Source organism: Choloepus didactylus, chromosome 12 (genome assembly GCF_015220235.1).
Source record: "Choloepus didactylus isolate mChoDid1 chromosome 12, mChoDid1.pri, whole genome shotgun sequence".
NCBI lineage: Eukaryota > Metazoa > Chordata > Mammalia > Pilosa > Megalonychidae > Choloepus > Choloepus didactylus.
The window spans coordinates 58,535,005-58,561,314 of NC_051318.1; the positions used below are offsets into that span (position 1 = coordinate 58,535,005).

The 26,310-nt window shown below is 38.7% G+C and overlaps 1 long non-coding RNA gene across 3 annotated transcripts in view; it reads right to left on the reverse strand.

Moving 5' to 3' along the window:
* The window catches only part of LOC119507223, a 248,847-nt gene that overhangs the window by 195,628 nt on the left and 26,909 nt on the right, over positions 1–26,310 (reverse strand). For all 3 annotated transcript variants that reach the window (XR_005211171.1, XR_005211169.1, XR_005211170.1), the window contains exon 2: positions 20,223–20,258. This is a non-coding gene — a long non-coding RNA (uncharacterized LOC119507223). The remainder of the gene's footprint in view (positions 1–20,222; positions 20,259–26,310) is intronic.

Consider the following 26,310-nt stretch of genomic DNA (forward strand, 5'->3'; position numbering starts at 1 on the left):
TCTAATTTATATCTGCTATCTTCTTTACAGTAACCATAGCTTGATGATGGTTAACAAGCTAAGTGCAAAGGTGTAAATATACAAGCAGAAACTGTTAGAAGAAAAACAAAAGTTGGAACCCAGGTATTCTGGGTTTGACTTTGCCAGGCTCTTTTCCTAATACTTATATCTTCCCTTCCATTCCATTTCCTGAATTGATGATTACCAATTCCCAGCATAATATCTCAGTCATAGGTAGTATTAGTATTACCTTACATCTATATAGACAAAGAATTGCTGTCATTTTTAAAGGTCAAACTGAGATCAAGGTGGGACATCTCCCTCTTCAGTCTGCCTCATTTGCCTTTCTAAACCTTAAAAAAGAAAGTCCCATATTTCAGTTCTGTGGATAGCTCTGAAAAAGAAATGTAAAAAATATTTTATCTGAGTGAAAAATGCAAAGTGGCAAGTAGAAAAGACCTGTCCTTGAACTTGGCTTCAGCTCTAAACAGCAATGAGAGGACTGGAAAAATGAATTCCATTGTTCAGATTGGTCAACAGCAAAGAATTAATGAGGCTAAGAAGTCAGATCAGGGCTTATTCTTTTTAATTCCAATATTTCAGAAACCTTATAGTCATCATGTGCTCCTCTGTGTCTGATTTATTACCTTCCTGCTGCTATTTTAGCCCATGTCCCCTTTTTGCCTGTCCTTAATGAGATGTGGTCACCAGTCATCTTTGCAAAAAGTCCTCATGTCCTTATTCAATCATCCCTCACCTTTATCCTCATCAGCTTTGTTCAATTTTATCTTATGAACAAACCATTTTTCCTGTTGTCTTTCACTCAAACTGTTACCTAATCCATCCCCTTCTTTTCCTATTCACCTTAAATACCTTTCACCCTTTGTCAAGACTTTGCTCAGGACTTCTCAAAATGGTGTTTCTAGAAAGACTGTTTAGCCCTCACCTGTCACGCTAACCCCTGTGTGTCTCTTTGCAACACTGAGCCATGGCCTCCTGTAGGGGATGATATTAGAATCTGGGCAGTACCATATGGTGTCAGGGTCCTTCATCACTACTCAGGACTGCTCTGTTGTCCCACGCCAATCCTAGACCAGTGCCTATCAGAGACCTCTCTGCAGGAAAAGGAGAAAACAAGGACACTGTGGTGAATTTTCATAAAACTGTATATATTTCTGTGGAAAGGGTAGCCTTGTCTTCTGTCATTGTATATTTCTTTCTTTTTCTGTTTTTAAAATATCCTTTTGTTGGGATGGTACATTAAATGGTCATCCTTTGAGAAACTAAAATGTTGGCAATTCTCAGTCCATCTCTTCATCTCTACTGTTGTTTATTTTTACATGATCTGTGAAATCTGAGAGTCCACTGTAGAGGTTAAGAGCTTACGTTAGGATGGTCAGAGCTGTATTCAAATCCTTGTTCTGCTACTAATTGAAGAAGTAATCATTGACAAGTCGCTAACCAGCTCTAAGCTTTTGTTTACTAATGTTACAACAGAGATACCATTACTTACATTGTGAGGGCATTAAATAAGAAATAAATAAGTGTTCCAGTTTGCTAATGCTGCCGTTATGCAAAATATCAGAAATGGATTGGCTTTTATAAAGCAGGTTTATTTGGTTACAAAGTTACAGTCTTGAGGCCATAAAGCATCCAAGCTACGGCATCAACAATAGGGTACCTCCACTGAAGGATGGCCAATGGCATTTGAAAACCTCTGTTAGCTCAGAAGGCACATGGCTGGCATCTGCTTGCTCCCAGGTTGCATTTCAAAATGGTGATCTCCAAAATGTCAGCATCAGCTGTCAATGGCCATCTTCAAAATGTGTCTCTCAGCTGCAGCACTAAGTTTCTTCTGTTTGTCAGCTCTTTTATATGGCTCCAGTGATTTAACTAAGACCCATCCTGAATGGGTGGGCTAACACTTCCATGGAAATTATCCAATCAAAGTTCTTGCCCACAGTTGATTGAGTCAAATCTCCATGGAAACATTCAATCAAAAGGTTCCAACCTAATCAACACTAATATGTCTGCTCCCAGAAGATTTCATTAAAGAACACATCATTTGGGGGGACATAATACAACCAAACTGGCACAATAAGATGTGCAAAGTGCATAACATAGTACCTGGTCCCTAGAAATGAATCAATAAATAGTAATTATGATTACCATCACACTCCCTTCAGTGTTATTTAGCCAAGAATTTAAAATAAGCTCCCATCTGTTGCCAAGGTCCCGCTTTTCCTTCTGAGTGGAAGACCAACATCAAGTCAACCTCAAACGCTCACCTTTACCCTAAAGACTGGAGCTTTATGATTGAAACAAAGCTAGGAAATCAGACCTACCCCAGGTGATTTTGTTCTTTGATTAACCCCTAAATTTGCATCAACTGAGATATCACCATCGGAGTGCAAGTGTGTACCTTGATGATACACCCCTCCCCACCTCCACTCCATATTAACTTCATACTAGACCTGAATATCTGAATGTCTAGAGAATCAACTTGGCTTCCCAAAAATGCCTTCCAGGACTAAACATCACCCACATGGAAAGTTGGGCCAGGCTCAGACCCACCTCTGATCTGCAATGAGAATATTCACTTCAGTGAATTTTTGACAGCCAGGCCTCATATTCCTGAAGACAATAGCAAAGTGGAACAAGCATCACACAACAACTTAGAGGAAGCCTGGCCACTGTTTTAATACAAAACCATGGTTTGCCCATTTCTTGAGAAAAAAATTCATTTTTTATGAATTTACTTTCTATGCTTTGGTGATGTAAATGCTTCCTTTCAGTTTTTAAATTATATGATTTTATGACAATTACCATCATCTTATTTTTTCAGACTTCTAATATAGTTTTCTAAGATACCACTAGAAGATATGCATTGTTAATGTTAACTGACAGATGAGACTGAGCAAAATATATGTCTTTGTTCCATACAAGAAATAACTTTGTGAAGTTCAAAAACTTAGGGCTTTGTTTCTTCCTATCCTACTGATTCCCTTGGAAAAAGTCTTCTTGGCCAAAATAAAAGTTTCTTTGCAATCACCTAAGGAATTGCCCCCACCCTCCATAGCCATTGAGGCTGGTAAAATGGAGCACAGAATTTTAGTGGCTCTGAATTCCTCACTTTCTTGATTCATCCTGGACATTGACAAGAATAACCTGCTGGGAGACCAAAATAAAAAGGCTGCCTTTACACTTTGCCTTTCCCTTCATTTATAATTGAGGTTGAGCTTGTCAATAAAGCTTTCCAAAGGCCATTCACCACAATACTTAGACAAGTATTTACATTCTTTCCTCCCCCACTATCAAAAGCAAGACCTATTTTTGTTACCTAAAAAAAAAAAAGAATACAAGGAGAAGGCAATTGGAAGTAGACTTTAGCTTTTCTATCCTGTTACAGTTTTCAAAGATACCCCCTCTAACAGAAATACATCATGGACAATGAGAACTTGTCCCACTTTTTCTTTCTACTATAGCTCTTGTCATGTGGTCTAAAGGAATTTCTAAAATGGGATCCCGGAATCCTTTTGCTCCTTGCTTCTCCTGCTGTAGCTATTCTGTTGGGCATTGCATGCTTTATTTTCATTTTTTTTTTTTTTATTGGTAACAAGTGAAATGAAAAATTACTGGACTTGGACCCAGATTTCCCTTTTTTCTCAAACATCCCTTATTCTTATTCAGTTCTAATGCTTGTGTTCACATTTATGAAAATGATCCTCTGTAAACTCCTGCTCAAAATTGTAAAGTAAAACAGCATCAACAAGCACATTCCTTGTCTTTGTGTCTTGCCCTTCGTGGGTCATCATCGCCGTGTCCCACTGCATGCACAATCACCAAATACTGAAAGTGGCTTTTTTCTCCATTTGTAATGTTTACTTTATTTTACCTCAAAACTTACGCAAATAAAGATTAATTGTACCCAGACTATGTAGATCATTTTTTAATTAACAGAGTTCACCATGCTTAGAGAAGATGATGATTAAATAGGACAACAAAATAGCCAATCCATCATAAAATTTATAATTTCCTCACCCCCCAAATTTCAACTTAAGATGCTTTTATTCATTTGAACAATTCAGCTTTGCAGTAAAAGACAAGAAGGCAACTATTGTGAGCTAAAGCCCCATATTTGCATTAGCAGCAAATAGAAGAAAACAACATAACCTATTTTTAATTACATTCAAGGTGTCCGTACTATTAATCTGAAAATTAAGCAAGCAAAAATGAATTCCACTGCTGAAATATTACTTTCTAGTGTATTAGAAAAAGAAATAAAATCACCCTGGATATAAAGCAGTATGTGGTGAACCCTTCATCCAAACTCTTGCATGGTGGTTTCCCAGGAAACTAAAACTGCAGATGTACAAACTAAAATGCAGATGTGTTCATTTCAAAGAACTAAATCCAGTTTTCATTCCTAATGAAGCCAATTCATTCTCAGACTTTCATGAAGAATATCATGTCCCTCTAAACTGAAATTAAAAATTTGATCTAAGCATGAACACTGATGCATAAAGATTAACATTTACTCAATCAAATTTGTTTTTTTAAATATGATCTCCATAGACTGGCAAGTAGTGAACCACCAGGTAACCTTTTTCTTTGGTATCTCCCCAGGGATGTTACTGAATCATCTTACAGGTTGTGTGCCAACTCTGTAACAAACATGAACGTATATTTTCTCTCCAAATGTCCCACTCCTGCCAGGAAACTAACAGATGCACCAACAAATGTTGCAAGTCTGCCTATTAAACATGGAGCTCATTGAATTTCTATTGCATTTCTCCAGCACAAGTGCATTTTGAGCAAAGAAAGAAATTAAAATGAAGTCAGGTGTCATTCAAGAAAATTACAGTCCCACAGAGGATAGTTTTGAGTCGCAGCTTTGAGTTGCCATGCTGTGCCTTTCACAGCTGTCTACAGTTCTTGTCATTAATAATCAGTAAATAAGATCTGCAGGTGGGCTTGGAAGGCACCCCGAGCCAAGAAGACGGTAGTTAGGGCTTCTGTCTCTAAGATGGGTGGCCAAGCTCATTTGTACAACCCAGCTTATGTTTCCCCACAAAAGTGCAACCCTACTTAGCATAGCTTCAGGGAAGCTGCCACAATATAGAGAATGCTAATTACTGTAACCAACTGGCAACTATGCATCCACAATTAAATGGCCTGTGACTGAGCAGATGAACAATTTTTATGGCCCAAGAACAGGGAACAGGGATAGTTTGTTAAATTAACTGACAGTCTCTTTGGTCTAAATAGGTGTGTTGAAGTCATTTGAAAGCTGTGTTTCCATGCAGCTACGTACCAGAGTCTCTCCTGTAAGTACGGTTCCCCCTGTAGTTTTATGTGGGAGTATAGCTACATTTAGTACATAAAATTCACAAAGTTCCCCGGTTCAGTTCATAAATGACCAGGAGAAGCTATTCTGAATCCCTGTGGGATTGATTTTGCACACACACAAGTCTGATCTTTTAAATTCTCCTGAAACTAATTCAAAGAGCTGCTTAGAGAGGTTTTTAGTAAACCTATAGAACCCTGCATGAACAAAAGCTTTTAACTTCTAATTTGCAACATTGATCACACTTACAAACCAAGCCATTTCACCAGCATATCAGAATTTGCTGTTATTACAAGTTTATTCCCAATTGTAAATGCGTATGTAAAAGAATTCCTGAAAAGTAAATAAATAATACAGAGATTAATATAGAATAACTAATACAGAGAGTGCAGCCTCTAAAAATTCGAGCCCTTTTCCATATCAGAGTTTAGGCAAGATTTCTCAGCCTCTGCACTATTGACATTTTGGGCTAACTAATTATTTGTTTGGGGCAGGGGGTAGGGCTGGGGAGTGCTGTCCTGTTTATTGCTTAGCAGTATCACTGACTTCTACCCACTAGATGCCAGTAGCACCCCCATCCCCATCATATCCATCATAATGTGACAACCTGTGTCTCCAGACAACACTGCCAAACTAACCCTGAGGGACAAAATCACCACCTTCCCTGAGTTGAGAACCACTGGCTAACAGTTCAACAAATATTTATTGAATGCCTATAATATTATAACCTGACTCTGTATGAGGTGAGGAACAGGGGATGGGTAAGGGTTAGGACTGAAAAATAACCAGATCAGACACAGTTCTGATCTGAAGGAATGTGTATGTTTAACAAGGAAGACAGGTGCATGAACAGATCAATTCACCAATCAATGGAAAGATGGAAAGAACATTCCAGGCAGAGGGAAATGCATGCGCAGATATGGAGGTGTGAAACAGCTGGGTATGTGTGAGCAACTACATCCAGTTCCAAGCAGCTCTATCTGCTAACACTAGAGTTTTAAAAGGCACATGAAAAACAATGGAAAGAATGCTCTGAAGGAGGAATGGAGTATACCATGTTTTTGGATATAACAAAGTTCTTTATAATCATTAACTCAATAAATACTAAGGGCAACTAGGAATACCATAACATACATGAGACTCCTTGCCATCTAGAGGCTCACCGCCTGGTGAGATATCGGAAGCATAGACATGACTCAGATATTGGTCTAAGCTGTAGATTAGTATATAACTCTATGAATTTAACTCTATTTTAACCCTACCCATATTTTAAGATCCAGAAAATCCCACTTACTTCACAAGTTCTTGCCTGACCATGAAGTCCATAGTGATAGCTGCCTCTTCTACTTCTCTAAGAGTCTATAACTATTCTTTGACATCCAGTCTCTAGAATCTTCTTTTCACATATTGAATTCCACCAGAAAACATTAGACTTGCTAGAGTTTTATGAGCAGAGCCTTGTGTGGAATATGCAGAAGCTGAAGACAACACAGCCAACAAGAAACTTACACTTGTGTTGGGAAGATAAAACTCACAAAAAGATAATGAATCATACAAGGAAAAGCATGAAAAATGCCAAAGAGTTACAGACTCTTAGAGGAGAAGAAAAGGCAAAAATCACTGTGGACTTCATGGTCAGGCAAGAACTTGAGAACGAAGTGGGATTTTTTCTGGATCTTAAAATATGGGTAGGGTTAAAATACTAGAAAGAGGAAAAACATTTTTAGATGGAAAAATGGCAAGTACAATGAAACAGGTGTTGGACTCTGCCTGGCATTGTGAGGACAGTGAGGAGACCTAACTAGGCAAAGCGATGAGTTCCTGCAAGAAGGTTGAAAAGTGGACAAGTAGCAAGATGTGGAGAGTTTTCAAGTAAAAGGGGTAGGGGTGGGGGTTGCAAACTGGGGGGTGACTTGGAACTTGGGATTTAAGTCTATCCTTGAAAGTCGGATAGAATGTTGATGAGAGTTAGGGAAAAATAATGGACAGTGGTGGGTGAGGAGGTAACAAAGTACGATATATATCCAATATGGCCAGAGAGCTTTATCAGCTTTGGTCTTACCTGTTGACTGAAGGGGATGTCTTATTTGCCTACTAGTTTTTGTTTTTGTTTTTGTTTTTTTTAATGTTTCATGATAAACACCATTTCTTTTTCAGTATTGTGCTCACATACTGGTTATCAAACCTAATTACAAAGAGGCTTGTATTTTGTTAGAAAAAACTTTTAAAAAGCCATTCTTTGACCTGTATTGTACCTCCGTAACCAAATGCCAGACCTCTAGGTAGCAAGTTCATTCAGCCATTCCCCTCCACACCTTCCAACTCCAATAAAATAAGATTCACTTTTTTTTAGCCCTACAGAATAGGCAGTAAATATTGCCTCCCAACCACAGATGCCTCTTCCCCACACACCTCAGAGACTCTGTTGCCTGCAACCATAGATTTAGGTGCAGAGCAGGTACTAATCCAGCCCAGCTAGTTAGTATCTTACAAGTTAACTCCTCTCCCAGAAGCAGATGTGGGAATCTCTTCCTGTTCTCCTTGCACTTTCTTTCAAGGCACAACATTTCAGTTGTAAAAACCATGAGATGGTATATATTCTTCCTTCCTATGACCTTTTGGCTGCAGCACAGAGGCTGGCATTGATATTATAGAACTGACCAACCAGAGGAAAGATGTTTCTCCCCATGGTTCTCAAACTTGGAGTGCACACAAAAATCACATGGAGACACGAAATCTAGAAATTCTGATTCATTAGGTATGGGGTTGGAAATATATATCTGCATTTCTAGATGCCCCTGGTGAAGATCACATTTTGAGAAATGGAGTGTGGTTTTCTATCTTTCTGAAAATTAAGGCCAGTTAACTTCCTATCCCAGGCAAATAAATAAACAGAATCACTAGCCAAAAGGCAAACTCGTTGACTATCAAGACTATGGGTGAAGAAGCAAATTATCAGAATACTTTCAAATCATTTGAGGAGTACTTTAAGGAGCTCTACTACCACAAGTCACAAGGCTCAGACTCAAATTTCCCAGGCTTCCTACATAACTCATATTTTGCAAGGGATTCAAGTGACTCCAAGAAGATCCTTGTCAAGGAATTTCCTTCCATTAAATAGAAGAGAAACTCCCTCAAAATCTTTTTGGAGTGGACTGATTGTCAGTCTTGGCTGAACCTAAGACCTGATGACAGTCACCATAAAACCTCCACTTTACCTTGACCTACTCCAGCTTTCTGTTCTTAGCCACAGAAACCACATTCAAATTAAGACTTTTGATAAAGCAAATTCATTCATTTTTGTGTGTTTTCTTACCTAGATAACTGTGAAATTATTAATAAATATTATTTGGGCCTTAGTCCACAAACCTTTGTTTCTATCTGACATTTGCTAGGGTTTGGTTAACAATAAAATGATTTGGGAGATGGAGCAAATATTAATAGAAATTAGGGCTTTTCTCCCTGAACTGAGATTATACTTCCAGAGAGGCTTCAGAAAAGCAAATCGTGGTGCTCAAAGCAAAGTGTTTTGTGTGTGTTTAAACTGGTAGTAAACTGGATGCATATTTATAAAAGTAAAAAACACTGAATAAATGAAAAAATGATCAGAAATGGCCATCCCAGCTTCACATTTTAAACATGCTGTCTCTGGATTATATTATGACAATTTTATGTGAAACATGTTTTTTTTTTTTTTTTTTGTAATGAAAACCAGATTGAAGATGTTTAGTAATCATATTCTGTTATGGTACCAAGACTACCAAAGGAAAGTCATTGCATTTTAGGGAAGTACTTTTGGTATTTTTATTATACAGACAAGAAACTATGAGACTTCACGCTGCTTCTGGATATGCTAATCTTGAATAACTGTCTAATCTACATGTGCTGATTCCTGCCTGCTTCAATAAATACTGCAGAAAAATACATGAACCCTCTTGCAGGTACCTGCCCCGAGCCCCACTCTACCTTGTGATCAGCACCCACTTGCTTTTAAAATCTACTTTATCTTAAATCATGCTTAAGACAAATATATTCTAATATAGATTGTTATTCAATGTGTGGTACCTTGCATAATGTTCAGATTCATGTGTTTATGAGGGTGGAAATAAACTATGTTTAAAGCTAAAAAAAAAAAAAGAAAAAATGGCATGACCTAGCTCAAACATCAGCCAAAGCAGGGCAAAAGAGACTGCCACACCCTAGATATGAAAGGATCAAAGAGATGCAGGAGGGAGGAAAAAAACATTAAGAAATGGGGGAAGGAGAAAGCAAATATTTCATCAACATTAAAAATTTCTTCTCTTCTGGTAAGAAAATGAAAAGATAAGAGCCATAAACTGGTGAGAAAATATTTGCAAACATGTTTGACAAAGGACTCGAATCTCGAATATATAAAGGAATCTTACAATTCAAAAAGAAGATTGACATCCAATTTTTTTAAACCAGCCAAGGATTTGAGCAGACATTTCACCAAAGCAGATACAGGGTTGTCAAATAGGCACATGAAAAGATGTTTAACTTCATAGTCATTAGGCAAATGCACAATAGATACCACTGCTCACCTATTAGAATGGTTAAAACTTATGAAAGATTGACCATATCAACTCTTGGCTAGGATGTGGAACAATTGGAATTCCCATATGTTGCTGATGGCAATGGAAAATGATAAACCACTTTGGACAACATTTTGGCAATTTCTTAAAATACAAATGCATTAAAGTCTGTTAACTGCAGGAGACTGCTTTATAGACAGCATTGGCATATGGGACCTAAGAAACTTAAAATGGGACATCCTGATCTTCCTTTTGCAACAAGGAGGATAGTCAGCTGTCAATTTTCCCTTGCTGGGCAAGTGAAATACAATAAATCAACTAGCAGAAAGAGGGCTGCCCTCTTATGTCTCTCAGGCCCGATCTGCAAAGCCTGATGCCCTGTTTTTACCCTTGCAATCGCCTGCCACTTCTCCTGGTACTGAGTATGGTATTGAGCACACCTGGCACTAACAGCAGAGTGCCAGTGGGGGTTGTCAACAGTTTCCCAGCTGTTTACAGCAGAGCTACTTTGCTTCAGACTGAGCTTCTGTGATTTGTCCACAATGTTTTTTTTTTTTTTCTTGGTGGGATTAGAGAACAATCATGGATAAAATACAAGATTCCCATATACCACCTATGCCAGTTTGGATGTATTGAGTCCCCCCAAAATCCATATTCTTTAATGCAATCTTGTGGGGGCAGACATATTAGTGTTGATTAGGTTGGAATCTTTGAGTGTTTCCATGGAGATGTGACTCAATCAACTGTGGGCAAAACATTTGATTAAATTATTTCCATGGAGATATGGACCCTGACCATTCAGGGTGAGTCTTGATTTAATCACTTGTGTCCCATAAAAGAGCCCACAAACAGAAGGAGAGGAGTTTGCTCCAGAGAAGCTAAGAGAGAACCCTGATGCTTAGATGCCCAGGAGCTGAAGAAGCTAAGAGAGACACAGAGACATTTTGGAGAAAGCCATTTCGAAATGTCTTGGGAGAAAGAACCAAGAATGCACAGGAGCTGAGAGAGGAGCTGGAACACAACCTGGGATCAACAGACACCAGCCATGTACCTTCCCAGCTAACAGAGGTTTTCCGGATGCCATCAGCCATCCTTCAGTGAAGTCAAGACATTTCTGGTATTTTGCATGATGGCAGCATTAGCAAACTGGAACACCACCCAAATATTAACAGCTTGCATTGGTATGAAACACCTGTTACAACTGATGAAAGCACATTTTTATAATTGTACTATTAACTGTAGTCCATGGTTTAACTTAGGGTTCATTGTTTACGTAGTGCAGTTTCATGGATTTTTTAAAAATTTTATTGTTACCACATATACAACCTAACATAACATTTCCCCTTTTAACCACATTCAGATATATATTTCAGTACTGTTAATAACATTCACAGTGTTGAGCCACCCATAACCAAAACATTTCCATTGTTCCCTGTATGTTTTAAGCCTTAACTTCCCATCTCCTATCCTCATCCCATCCCCTGGTAACCTATATTCTAGATTCTGACTCTATGAGTTTGCTTATTAAAATTATTTTATAACAGTGAGTTCACACAATATTTGGCCTTTTCTGTCTGGGTTATTTCACCCAATGTGATGACTTCCAGGTTCATCCATGTTGTCACATATTCTGGGACTTCATTTCTTTTTACAACTGAATACTATCCCATTGTATACACACACATGCACACACACACACACACACACACATATAACACATTTTGTTTATCCATTCATTGGTTGATGGACACATGGGTTGCTTCCATCTGTTGGTAATTGTGAATAATGCCACTATGAACATTGGTGTGCAATATCTGTTCAAGTGTCTGATTTCAGTTCTTTTGGGTATATACCTAGTAGTGGGATTGCCATGTCATTTGGTAATTCTATACTTAACTTTCTGAGGAACCGCCAAACTATCTTCCACAGTGGCTGCACCATTTTACATTGCCACCAGCAATGAATGAGTGTTCCTATTTCCCTGCATCCTCTCCAATGCTTGTAATTTTCCATTATTTTTTAATAGCAGCCATTCTAATGGGTGTAAAATGGTATCTCATTGTGGGTTTGATTTGCATTTCCCTAATGGCTATTTATGCTGAATATCTTTTCATGTGCTTTCTGGAAATTGTGTATCTTCTTTGGTGAGATGTCTATTCAAGTTTTTGCTCATTTTTAAATTGGGTTGTCTTTTTGTTGTTATGTTAGAGAATTTCTTTACATAGTCTAGATATGAAACCTTTATTGGATACGTGGTTTCCAAATATTTTATCCTATTGTGGAGGTTGTCATTTTACTTTCATGATAAAGTATCTGAGGCACAAAAGTTTTAAATTTTGATGAGGTCCTATTTATTTTTTCTTTTTTTGCTTGTGATTTGGATGTAAAGTGTTATAAACCATTGTCTAGCACAAGGTCCTGAAGGTGCCTCCCTTTCTTCTTTCTTCTAGAAGTTTGACAGTTCTGGACCTTCTATTTAGCTCTTTGATCCATATAGAGTTGATTTTTGTATAAGGTGTAAGGTACGGGTCCCACATTTTTTTTGCAAATGGGGATCCAGTTTCCCCAGCACCATTTGTTGAAGAGACTATTCTTTCCCAATTGAGTGGTCTTTGCCCCCTTGTTGAAAATCAGTTGGCAAGTGGCAGGGTAAGATGGTGGTATGGTGAGGTGTGTAATTTAGTTACTCCCCTAGGGCAGCTGGTAAATAGCCAGGAACTGTCTGGAACACATCATACACCAGTCTGGAATGGGTGGAATGGCTGAGATTGCAGTGAAGAACTGTAGGTTTCCCCAGCCAGGGGCTGGCACCCCTCCCCCACTGGCATGGCAGGCTATCATGGAGCTGGTTCCCTGAGGAAAAAAGAAGCAGTCTCTGCTGGGAGAAGAAGGGTGGCCCAACAATGCTCCTAATGCCAAATTAATTAAGAATTTCAGACTGCTGAATAAAAGCTCTGAGCACAGATAACTCAAGAGCAAGCATGAAAAGAACCAGAAGGTTTCGCCCTGGCAAAGAGGAGGCGGAGCTAACAACAACAACAATAACAACAACAACGAACATATACTTTTGGAGTCAGCAGAGCCCAGAATACCAGAAAAGGGCTGGCCCTAAGAAAAAGGCGCACATAGAAATGGGTACCAAATTCATCTCTTGATTGGCAAACCTGAGAGCTGGGGTTCAGCTCTGTAAAGGGTTTTTTGTTTTTTGTTTTTTTCTTTTCTTTCTCTCCATTCCATTGCATTCCATTTCTTTCTTTTTTTTTTTTTTGACTTCTCAATAGCCCATTAGAGCTGCCAGAACTCTCAGGTTTCAGCACTGCCCTGAGCAAGGGCAGAATTAAGTTATGTCTAAGAGTATCTAGTCAGGTGAAGGAGAGAATTCCCTAAAGGGTATATCTTTAAGTAGTCTCTACTGGGAGCAAGGGAAAGTAGCTCAACAAAGCTACAAGTGTGGCTTTAATCACAGCCAAGAGGAGATGGGGCTGACAGAAAAAATAAAATGAAATGAAATAAAAAACAATAAAGACAGGTGCTTTTGAAGTCAGCCAAGCTCAGAGTGCTGGGAAGCGGCTATGCCCCAAGAAGGAGGGTGCACAGAGCCAGGTACCGACTCCGGCTCTTGACTAGCAAAACATGGGGGCTGGGGAAAGCTCTGAAAAGGGATTTATTTTTTTTCCTTTTTTTTTTTTTTCTTTTTAAAGCTTTTCTCCTTTTTAAAAACTATTATATGTAGCTCATTAGAGAAAACCTCAGAAATTTTCAATTGGCAACTGGACCCAGGCAAAGGAGAAGCTAAGATAGGTCTGAGACACAAGGCAATGAATCAAGTTGGAGAGATAATTCCCAAAAGGGCATATCTTCCCCTAAAAAACGAGGGGCATGGCCCAGCTCAAGTGGTGGCCCACATTCAGAGAACTCAGACCCCAGGGGCTGGAAAACAGAAACAACTTGAGTTAGCCACTGGAAGGGACAGAGGCTGCTGAGAATCAGAGGCACCACATCTCTTTATGCCAGCGGGGAGCTGTGGGCTGACAAGTGCCACCTGCTGGACAGGATAGGAAAAGTACAGAGTCCAGAGCTTCACAGGAGGGTCTGAAAACCTGCAGGATCTCATTCTCAGAGAGTATACCCTCCCCTAGAGACCTGGGCTTGTCTGCCTGGGAAAATATGATCGGGTTTGGTCATACGTGGGGAGACCCCATCATAAAAAGGTTACATATAGGCAGGGCAAGAACAAGAAAAACAAGAGCTGAAAAATTCTGATCAATTAAACAGAAGCTATGCTAGAGGTCTAGAATAAGTTGAACTGAAGACCAAAGAACAGATAGAGAACAAAGCCAACCAACAAGAAAACCCAGGAAAAAGAGTGAAAATGAGCTCCAGAAAACTAACCAAGAAAATCAGATGCCTAGACAGCAAAAATATCACAAGTCATACTAGGAAGCATGAAGATATGGACACAGCCAAAAGAACATTCTAACACTTCAACTGAGATACAGGAGTTGAAACAATTAAAGATGTTCAAACAAATATTCTAAATCAAATCAACAAGCTGAAGGATAATGTGGCAAAAGAGATGAAGGACACAAACAAGACACTGGGTGACCATAAAGAAGAATTCATAAGCTTGAAGAAACAAATGGCAGAACTTATGACGATGAAAGGCACCATAGAAGAGAAGAAAAACACAATGGAGACACACAACAGCAGATCTGAAGAGGCAGAAAATAGGATAAGTGAACTAGAAGACAGGATATCTGAAATCATTCACACAAGAAGAGACAGGGAAAAGAATGGAAAAATATGAGCAGAGTCTCAGGGCACTGAATGACATGAAGCACATGAATATAAATGTTATGGGTGTCCCAGAATGAGAAAAGAAGGGAAAAGGGGCAGAAAGAATAATGGAGGAAATAATCACTGAAAATTTCCCAACTCATATGAAAGACATAAAATTACAGATTCAAGAAATGCAGCATACCCCAATCAGAATAGTTCTGAATAGACCTACTCCAAGACACTTCCTGATCAGATTGTCCAATGTCAAAGACAAAGAGAGAATTCTCAGAGCAGCAAGAGAAAAGTGATCCATCACATTCAAGGGAAGCTTGATAAAACTATGCACAGATTCCTCTGCAGAAAACATGGAGGTGAAAAGGCAGTGGTTTGGTATATTTAAGATATGGAAAGAGAAAAACTGCCAACAAAGAATTCTCTATCTGCAAAACTGTCCTTTAAAAATGAGGGAGAGTTTAAAATATTTTCAGACAGACACTGAGCGAGTTTGTGAAAAAGATACCTGCTCTATAAGAAATACTAAAGGGAGTGCTACAGGCTGATAGGAAAAGACTAGAGAGGTTTGGAGAATAATGTAGAAACTAAGACTATCAAGAAGGGTAAAAGGAAAGAGAGAAAGAAAATAAGATATGATATATAAAATGCAAAAGACAAAATGGTAGAAGAAAGTACTGCCCTTACAGCAATAACATTAAATGTTAATGGATTAAACACCCCAATTAAAAGACATAGACTGGCAGAATGGATTAAAAAACAGGACCCATCTATATGCCATCTACAAGAATCTCACTTTAGACACAAAGACAAAAATAGGTTGAAAGTGAAGGCTGGAAAAAGATACTTCATGCAAATAACAATCAGAAAAGAGCAGGGATAGCTATATAATATCAGACAAATTAGACTTCAAATGTAAAACAATTCAAAGAGACAAAGAATGATACTTTATATTAATAAAAGGGACAATTCATCAAGAAGACATAACAATCATAAATATTTATGCATTGAGCCAGAATGCCCCAAAATACATGAGGCAAACACTGACAACACAGAAGGGAGAAACAGACACCTCTACAATAGTAGTTCGAGACTACAATACACCACTCTCATCAATGGATAGAATGTCTAGACACAGGATCAGTAAGGAAACAGAGATGTTGTTGAATTGTACCATAAATCAACTAGACTTAACAGACATTTATAGAACACTACACCCCACAACAGCAAGGTACACATTTTTCTCAAATGCTTATGGATAATTCTCCGGGATAGACCACATGTTGGGTCACCAAGCAAGTCTCAATAAATTTTAAAATACTGATATTATGCAAAACATTTTCTTGGATCATAATGGAATGAAGTTGGAAATCAAAAACAGGTGGAAGGCTGGAAAATTCACAAATATACAGAGCCTAAATAACATATTCTTAACCAGGAGATCAAGGAAGAAATTACAGGAGAAATTAGCAAATATCTAGAGGCAAATGAAAATGAAAACACAACATATCAAAACATATGGGATGCAGTAAAGTTGGTGCTGAGAAGGAAATTTATTGTCCTACACCACCTATATTAAAAAAGAAGAAAGAGCAAAAATCAAGGAATTAACTGTTCACCTGAAGGAACTAGAGAAAGAATAGCAAACCAATCCCAAACAAACAGAAGGAAAGAAATAACAAACATTAGAGCAGAAATAAATGAAATTGAGAACATGAAAACAATAGAGAGAGACATCAAAACCAGAAGTTGGTTCTTTGAGAAAGTCAATAAAATTGATGGACCTTTAGCCAGGCTAACAAAGAGAGAGGATGATGCAAATAAGTAAAATCAGAAATGGGAAAGGGGACATAATTACTGACCCTGCAGAAATAAAGGAGATAATGAGAGGACACTAAGAGCAACTATATGCTAATGAACTAGACAACTTAGACTAAATGGACAACTTCTTAGAAAAGCATGAAACACCAACATTGACTATAGAAGAAACAGATGACCTCAACAAACCAATCACATATAAAGAGATTGAGTCAGTCTTCAAAAAGCTCCCAAAAAAGAAAAGTCCAGGACCAGATGACTTCACATGTGAATTCTACCAAGCATTCAAGAAAGAATTAGTACCAATCCTGCTCAAACTCTTCAAAATAACTGAAGGGAAGGGAAAGATACCCAACTCATTCTATGAAGCCAACATCACCTTAATACCAAAGCCAGACAAAAATACAAGAAAAGAAAACTATAGATCAATCTTTTCAATGAATATACATGCAAAAATCCTCAACAAAATACTCACAAATCAAATCCAGCAGCACATTAAAAAATTATACACCACGACCAAGTGGGATTTATTCCAGGTATGCAAGGCTGGTTCAATACAAGAAAATCAATTAATGTAACACATCACATTGTTCTGCTTTGCTAATGCTGCCTTTACGCAAAATACCAGAAATGGATTGGCTTTTATAAAGGGGAGTTATTTGGTTGCAAAATTATAGTCCTAAGGCCATAAAAGTGTTCAAATGAAGGCATCAACAGTAGGCAACCTTCACTGAAAAGCACCAATGGTGTCTGGAAAACCTCTGTTAGCTGGGAAGGCACAGGCACGTGGCTGGTGTCTGCTCTGGGGTTCTGGTTTCAAAACGGCTTTCTCCCAGGATGTTCCTCTCTAAGCATCTGGGGGTGTTCTCTTAGTTTCTCCCAGGCAAACTCTGGGCTAGCAAAAGTCTGCTTTCAACAGCCGTTTCCAAAATGTCTCTCTTGGCTCCAGCAGTGAGCTCCTTCTGTCTGAGTTCTTATAGAGCCCCAGTAACTAATCAAGACCCATGCTGAATGGGTGGGGCCACACCTCAATGGAAACAATCCAATCAAAGGTATTACCCACAGCTGGGTGGGCCACATCTCCATGGAAACAACCTGATCAAAGATTCCAACCTAATCAACGCTAATATGTCTTCCCCCACAAGACTGCTTTAAAGAACATGGCATTTTGGGGGACAAAATACATCCAAACTAGCTCAGATGGAAACAGCCCAAATGTCCATCAATGGAAGAGTGAACAAACAAAATGTGGTATACAAAAACAATGGAATATTACACAGCTGTGAGACAGAATAAAGTCACAAAACATATAACAACGTAGGTGAACCTTGAGGATGTTATGTTGAGTGAAATTAGCCAGAAACAAATGGACAAATAATATATGGTCTCACTTATATGAATTAACATTAATGAGCAAACTCTGAGAGCTAAAGCTGAGAACACAAGTTATCAGGAGATAGAAAGAGGGTAGAGATCAGCATTTGATGTTGAAGGAGTATAGAATGTTCAACAGGATTGACTGTATAGATCCAGAAATGGATAGCACAATATTGTGTGATTAGTAGCACAATACTGTAAGTACACTAAACAAAGATGACTGTGAGTATGGTTGAAAGAGGAAGACTAGGGGCATATATGACACCAGAAGGAAAGCTAGAATATAAAGACTGGGACTATATAACTTAGTGAAATCTGAAGTGGTCAATGATGGTGATTAAATGTACACATATAAGAATATGTTTACATGAGAGACAACAAATGAATGCCAACTTTGCAAAGTGTTGAAAAGGTATACTTATGTTGATGTCTTAATTTGGACATTTTCATGGCCTTCAGACTGTAAATTTGTAACCAAATAAATCCCCTTTATAAAAGCCAATCCATTTCTGGTATTTTGAGGACAGCCATTGAAATAGACTTTTGCTACTCCAGAGTTTGCCTTGGAGAAATGAAGAGAATACCCCCAGACGCCTAGAGAGAAACATCTTGGGAGAAAGCCATTTTGAAACACAACCTGGGAGGAAACGAAGAAGATGCCAGCCATGTGATTTCCCAGACAACAGAGGTGTTCCAGATGCCATTGGCCATTCTTCTGTGAAGGTACCCTATTGTTGACACCTTAGCTTGGACACTTTTATGGCCTTAATACTGTAACTCTGTAACCAGATAAACTCCCTTTATAAAAGCCAATCCATTTCTGCTATATTGCCTAACAGCAGCATTAGCAAACCAGAACAAATGGCATTGGATAAAAAATACAATCAATGCAAACTAGAGTCTATAGTTAACAGTAACATTGAAATATACTTCCATTAATTGTAACAAAGGCAATATACCAAAGCTAAATCTCAATAAGAGGGAGATATAAGGGAAGAGTATGGGATTCTTGGTGGTGGTAGTGTTGTCTGATCTTTTATTTTATTGTTATTTTTTATTGTTCTTTTTTTTGGAGTAATGAATGTGTTCAAGCGCTGATTGTGGTGATGAATGCAAAACTGTATGATGATACTGTGAACAATTAGAATTTACCTGACTAAAAAGATAACATTGAAGTACAGTGGTAAGGAGAACATGTTCTGAGCCCCACCATGGATTGAGAGCACAGTCTTGGACAATGTCTCAAAACCTTTCTGAACCTCCACTAGAACGTAAACTCTAGGAAGATGGGGACTTTTTGTGTGTTTCATTCATCGCTATGTCTCCAAGCTTACATCAGTGCCTAAAACACAGTATGTGTTCAATAAATATTTTTAAAATGAATGAATAAGCCTTAATTTTCTCAAAAGTAAAATAGTAATAATCTTGTAGGGCTGTATTGTGAATTAAATGAACAGAAGCACTAAAAACGCTTTAGAGTGTCTGGAATCCAGTAAGGCTAGCCTCTATCATAATCTTGAAAACAAACCTGTCCTTTCCAATAGGCACTGGGGGTGGAGGCGCTGCAGAAGGATGGGTTTTCTAACCTGAACACCCAATCTTTATCACTGTGGATCAAAACCTAGAAAAAGTTAGAAGGTACATTCTGACAAATGTTGGTTGCCCAGAGATGTCTTTACCAAAACAAGCATTATCACTACAGGTCAGAACTTTGAACATCTGAAAAAGAGAGCTCACTAATGCCAAACACTAATATTATATGTCAAATTTTTTTCTTAAACCAGAAAAATATTTTTTCCTACCAGTTGCCTTAAAACTTTAATATGAAAGTAAATATATAAATAAGGCAGTCTTAGGGCATCTAGGTTTATATTTCTTTAATATTCAGGGGATGTTTCATTAAATGCAACATTTACAGCCACACCTGAAGACAACATGAAAAAGTGGATCTTAACTCCTTTTATCACAAATATTCACACATAGCAAATTAAAGCAATAGTTAATTGAATATTTAGGTCAAATGAGAGTAACAATGTATAACATGGGGATTCCCAATATTTAAATAGTATAATATAATTGGTGGTAATACTGACTTTGACATAATTTAACATACCCTTGAGGATCCCAGAGGCATCCCAAGATCTTTAAGTGTCATGGAATCATCACTAAGAGTTCCAATTATAATTGTGTAGTACTGATATTGGTTATTCGAGCTTTTTGGTTGTTTGAATTCTGGATAATAGATATTTGTTAATTAGCTGTATTAATAAGGCAGGAGTGTGTGTGTGTACGTACACATACAGCATGAATAAAGAATGTATACATTTCTTTCCTACCTTGCCTTCCTTTTCCAAAACACTGCCTCCATTTTCCTGTAAAAAAGCATAAAACGTTCTAAATAAAACATTTTCACCAGTTTTAAAAAGGGCCCAAGGCAGTGATTTTAAAATTTCCACTCAGCATGTGCTTTGACTCCTAGGGATTTATGTTTTTGTAATTTTAAAAGTTTATTTTAAAACAATGTTGTTTTATCTCTTGCAGATCATCCAAATAATAGTATAAATGACAAAACAATGACAGAACTACTCAAACATCAATGAATTAAAAATTTATTTATGAATTGTATCTTGCTATCATTCAACAAGACTGTATCTTCTGGTGATCACCTGCCCCTTACCTCCCAACTGAATCAGTTTCTCCTGTCCACATAAACACTCTAGAACTGAGCTCCTTTATTTCATTAATCTTTTAGGATAGGTATTAAATAAAGGTAAAAGAGCCTTTTATTGGCAAGTTGGCATATGGAAGTACGCTATGATTGTATTGCTTTTCATAAATTAAATTCTCAAAATAAAACACTGATTTAACTCAGTCAGCTTTTCCACAACTTAATTATTCATGACAAATATAAGCCTAACAGTTTGGAAAGTATTCATTGTCTCAGGCAATGAGTACCCACGTTAAGAACACAACACTGAATATTGCACAAACTTATCAAATTTAGTAAGTGCCTGTGGACCAGCTCCCATTCTGGTGTCCAAGCCAAAAATCCTGGAAAATTCCCCAACTCCCCTTCTCTACCCCATAACCAAACTCCTGCTCACATCCTGCTGACAAAAGGTATTCTCTCACCCAGCCAGTTCCTCTGCAGATGCTGCCCCTCTGTTCTGAAAGGCCTTGCTGTTCTCTCTGGCTGCTAGCTTTCTAGCCATCAGGATGAGAAAACTTATAGGAAAACAGGATGGGAAAACTTACCTGATCCTTATCCTGAAAGAGACTCTCTCCTCAGCATCCCCACAGCACTACACAGATCTCATGCCTGGCCCAGAGTAAGTATTCATTAACTAGTGACTATTATGACTGTAGTTATGGAGTTTTAAATGTATCTATAGCCCCACAGTGATTCAAGCTCTTTGAGGGCAGACAGTGTGTCTCACTCAGTTTCATACCCTCCAGGAGTAATACCTGGTTCCTAGAACATAATGCATCCTTGACAAATGATTGTTGAATGATCAGCCACTGGAACACGAGTCAGAAAATCCATTTATGGCATCTAACAGCTCTGTAGTTGTGCTAACTCGCTGAAACTCACTTTCCTGAACTATAAAACAGAAGAATGACAGGCTATCAATTAGAGTTGTTGTGAGGAATGCATAGTACACACTCCAGAAATGTCTGCTGGGCTGAACCACCATTCTCATTTGGTTACTTTTTGTAGCCCTGCTATATGTGCTGGAGATAGAGATTAAGATAAAAGTCAGAACTTTTCCTTTGGATTCTTCTCAGTTTTGCAAAGACAGAGCAAGGAGGTTGAGACTATTTCTTGAGATGTATAATGTTTAACGTTATGTTTTGATGGAGGAGCAAAAAGAGGAGGGTATGGGAGAACAGGGAAGAAAAATATTCATCAAAGCACCTTTGAGTTGGTAAAATGCCTTCTTGATTAGGGTTGAGTGGATGGGGGAGGACTGGAAGAATCATCCGATCCAAGTCTCACATTTATCACAACTCAAATTTTGGTTTTTAGCATTATCGCAAAAAGAATGTATACTTCATCATAGAGACACACTGATGACAATAAAAGAAGACATCCATCATGCAGCCTGAATTTATATATTAAGATAGTTCTCAAACTTTGAAATATAAACCACAGTAAAAAATCCGTTTACATCACAACACAGCACAATACAGTACTTACATAACCATATGCAATGAAATGTTGTATTTTCTGTTCTATTCTATTTAAAGTTTCTTAATGCGCTGGTTGCACCCAAGACAGATGGAGGTGAGGGTGAGAAGATGAAGAAAAGTGGAGAAAGTCAGGACAAGTTACGAAGGCCCTGTGGGCTAGAAGGGGGTCAGACAGAAATCCCACAGAAATTTGTCAGCTTGTCAACCCTTGCTAGGGGAAGAGAGGGTGAAGTTTTTTACATCTGAACCTGATCTTCACCCACTAATTGATTTCATGACCCACTAATGGGTATGGGACCTATGGGTTGAAAGAAAAATGCAAACAAAAACAAAACAAAACTTTACAAGACAACACTGTTTGGAATAACCCAGAAATTAATATTTTACGATGAATCCTATAATTACCGTGGACAATGTGAAAGTAATTATATTGCATTGTAGATTTGCACTAAAGGAACTAATCAATTAAAAGTAAATGTCGGAGGCAGGGCAAGATGGCAGACTGGTGAGCTGTATGTTTTAGTTACTCCTCCAGGAAAGTAGGTAGAAAGCCAGGAACTGCGTGGACTGGACACCACAGAGCAATCTGACTTTGGGCATACTTCATACAACACTCATGAAAACGTGGAACTGCTGAGATCAGCGAAATCTGTAAGTTTCTGCGGCCAGGGGACCCGCGCCCCTCACTGCCAGGCTGAGTCCCGTGGGAGGAGGGGCTGTCAGCTCCGGGAAGGAGAAGGGAGAACTGCAGTGGCAGCCCTTATCGGAAACTCATTCTGCTGATCCAAACTCCAACCATAGATAGACGGAGACCAGACACCAGACAATCTGAGAGCAGCCAGCCCAGTAGAGAGGAGACAGGCATAGAAAAAAAACAACACGAAAAACTCCAAAATAAAAGCGGAGGATTTTTGGAGTTCTGGTGAACGTGGAAGGGGGAAGGGCAGAGCTCAGGCCTGAGCTCAGGCCCTGAGGCGCATATGCAAATCCCGAAGAAAAGCTGATCTCTCTGCCCTGTGGAACTTTCCTTAATGGCCCTGGTTGCTTTGTCTCTTAGCATTTCAATAACCCATTAGATCTCTGAGGAGCGCCGTTTTTTTTAATCCTTTTTTCTTTTTCTAAAACAATTACTCTAAGAAGCCCAATACAGAAAGCTTCAAAGACTTACAATTTGGGCAGGTCAAGTCAAGAGCAGAACTAGGAGAGCTCTTAGACAAAACGCAATAATCCAGTGGCTGAGAAAATTCACTAAACACCACAACTTTCCAAGAAAAGGGGGGTGTCCACTCACAGCCATCATCCTGGTGGACAGGAAACACTCCTGCCCATCGCCAGCCCCACAGCCCAGAACTGCCCCAGACAACCCAGTGTGACAGAAGTGCTTCAAATAACAGGCACACACCACAAAACTGGGCGTGGACATTAGCCTTCCCTGCAACCTCAGCTGATTGTCCCAGAGTTGGGAAGGTAGAGCAGTGTGAATTAACAAAGCCCCATTCAGCCATCATTTCAGCAGACTGGGAGCCTCCCTACACAGCCCAGCAGCCCAGAACTGCCCTGGGGGGACGGCACTCACCTGTGACATAGCACAGTCATCCCTCAACAGAGGACCCGGGGTGCACGGCCTGGAAGAGGGGCCCACTTGCAAGTCTCAGGAGCCATACGCCAATACCAAGGACTTGTGGGTCAGTGGCAGAGACAAACTGTGGCAGGACTGAACTGAAGGATTAGACTATTGCAGCAGCTTTAAAACTCTAGGATCACCAGGGAGATTTCATTGTTAGAGCCACCCTCCCCTCCCTGACTGCCCAGAAACACGCCCCATATACAGGGCAGGCAACACCAACTACACACGCAAGCTTGGTACACCAATTGGACCCCACAAGACTCACTCCCTCACTCACCAAAAAGGCTAAGCAGGGGAGAACTGGCTTGTGGAGAACAGGTGGCTCGTGGACGCCACCTGCTGGTTAGTTAGAGAAAGTGTGCTCCACGAAGCTGTAGATCTGATAAATTAGAGATAAGGACTTCAATTGGTCTGCAAATCCTAAAAGAACCCTATCAAGTTCAGCAAATGCCTCGAGGCCAAAAACAACAGAAAATTATAAAGCATATGAAAAAACCAGACGATATGGATAACCCAAGCCCAAGCACCCAAATCAAAAGATCAGAAGAGACACAGAACCTAGAGCAGCTACTCAAAGAACTAAAGATGAACAATGAGACCATAGTACGGGAGACAAAGGAAATCAAGAAGACCCTAGAAGAGCATAAAGAAGACATTGCAAGACTAAATAAAAAAATGGATGATCTTATGGAAATTAAAGAAACTGTTGACCAAATTAAAAAGATTCTGGACACTCACAGTACAAGACTAGAGGAAGTTGAACAATGAATCAGTGACCTCGAAGATGACAGAATGGAAAATGAAAGCATAAAAGAAAGAATGGGGAAAAAAAATGAAAAAATCGAAATGGACCTCAGGGATATGATAGATAATAAGAAACGTCCAAATACAAGACTCATTGGTGCCCCAGAAGGGGAAGAAAAGGGTAAAGGTCTAGGAAGAGTATTCAAAGAAATTGTTGGGGAAAACTTCCCAAATCTTCTAAACAACATAAATACACAAATCATAAATGCTCAGCGAACTCCAAATAGAATAAATCCAAATAAACCCACTCCGAGACATATACTGATCACACTGTAAAACACAGAAGAGAAGGAGCAAGTTCTGAAAGCAGCAAGAGAAAAGCAATTCACCACATACAAAGGAAACAGCATAAGACTAAGTAGTGACTACTCAGCAGCCACCATGGAAGCAAGAAGGCAGTGGCACGATATATTTAAAATTCTGAGCGAGAAAAATTTCCAGCCAAGAATACTTTATCCAGCAAAGCTCTCCTTCAAATTTGAGGGAGAGCTTAAATTTTTCACAGACAAACAAATGCTGAGAGAATTTGCTAACAAGAGACCTGCCCTACTGGAGATACTCAAGGGAGCCCTACAGACAGAGAAACAAAGAAAGGACAGAGAGACTTGGAGAAAGGTTCAGTACTAAAGAGATTCGGTATGGGTACAATAAAGGATATTAATAGACAGAGGGGAAAAACATGACAAACAAAAACCAAAGGATAAGATGGCTGATTCAAGAAATGCCTTCACGGTTATAACATTGAATGTAAATGGATTAAACTCCCCAATCAAAAGATATAGATTCGCAGAATGGATCAAAAAAAATGAACCATCAATATGTTGCATACAAGAGACTCATCTTAGACACAGGGACACAAAGAAATTGAAAGTGAAAGGATGGAAAAAAATATTTCATGCAAGCTACAGCCAAAAGAAAGCAGGTGTAGCAATATTAATCTCAGATAAAATAGACTTCAAATGCAGGCATGTTTTGAGAGACAAAGAAGGCCACTACATACTAATAAAAGGGGCAATTCAGCAAGAAGAAATAACAATCGTAAATGTCTATGCACCCAATCAAGGTGCCACAAAATACATGAGAGAACCACTGGCAAAATTAAAGGAAGCAATTGATGTTTCCACAATAATTGTGGGAGACTTCAACACATCACTCTCTCCTATAGATAGATCAACCAGACAGAAGAGCAATAAGGAAATTGAAAACTTAAACAATCTGATAAATGAATTAGATTTACCAGACATATACAGGACATTACATCCCAAATCACCAGGATACACATACTTTTCTAGTGCTCATGGAACTTTCTCCAGAATAGATCATATGCTGGGACATAAAACAAGCCTCAATAAATTTAAAAAGATTGAAATTATTCAAAGCACATTCTCTGACCACAATGAAATACAATTAGAAGTCAATAACCATCAGAGACTTAGAAAATTCACAAATACCTGGAGGTTAAACAACACACTCCTAAACAATCAGTGGGTTAAAGAAGAAATAGCAAGAGAAATTGCTAAATATATAGAGACGAATGAAAATGAGAACACAACATACCAAAACCTATGGGATGCAGCAAAAGCAGTCCTAAGGGGGAAATTTATAGCACTAAACGCATATATTAAAAACGAAGAAAGAGCCAAATCAAAGAACTAATGGATCAACTGAAGAAGCTAGAAAATGAACAGCAAACCAATCCTAAACCAAGTACAAGAAAAGAAATAACAAGGATTAAAGCAGAAATAAATGACATAGAGAACAAAAAAACAATAGAGAGGCTAAATATCACCAAAAGTTGGTTC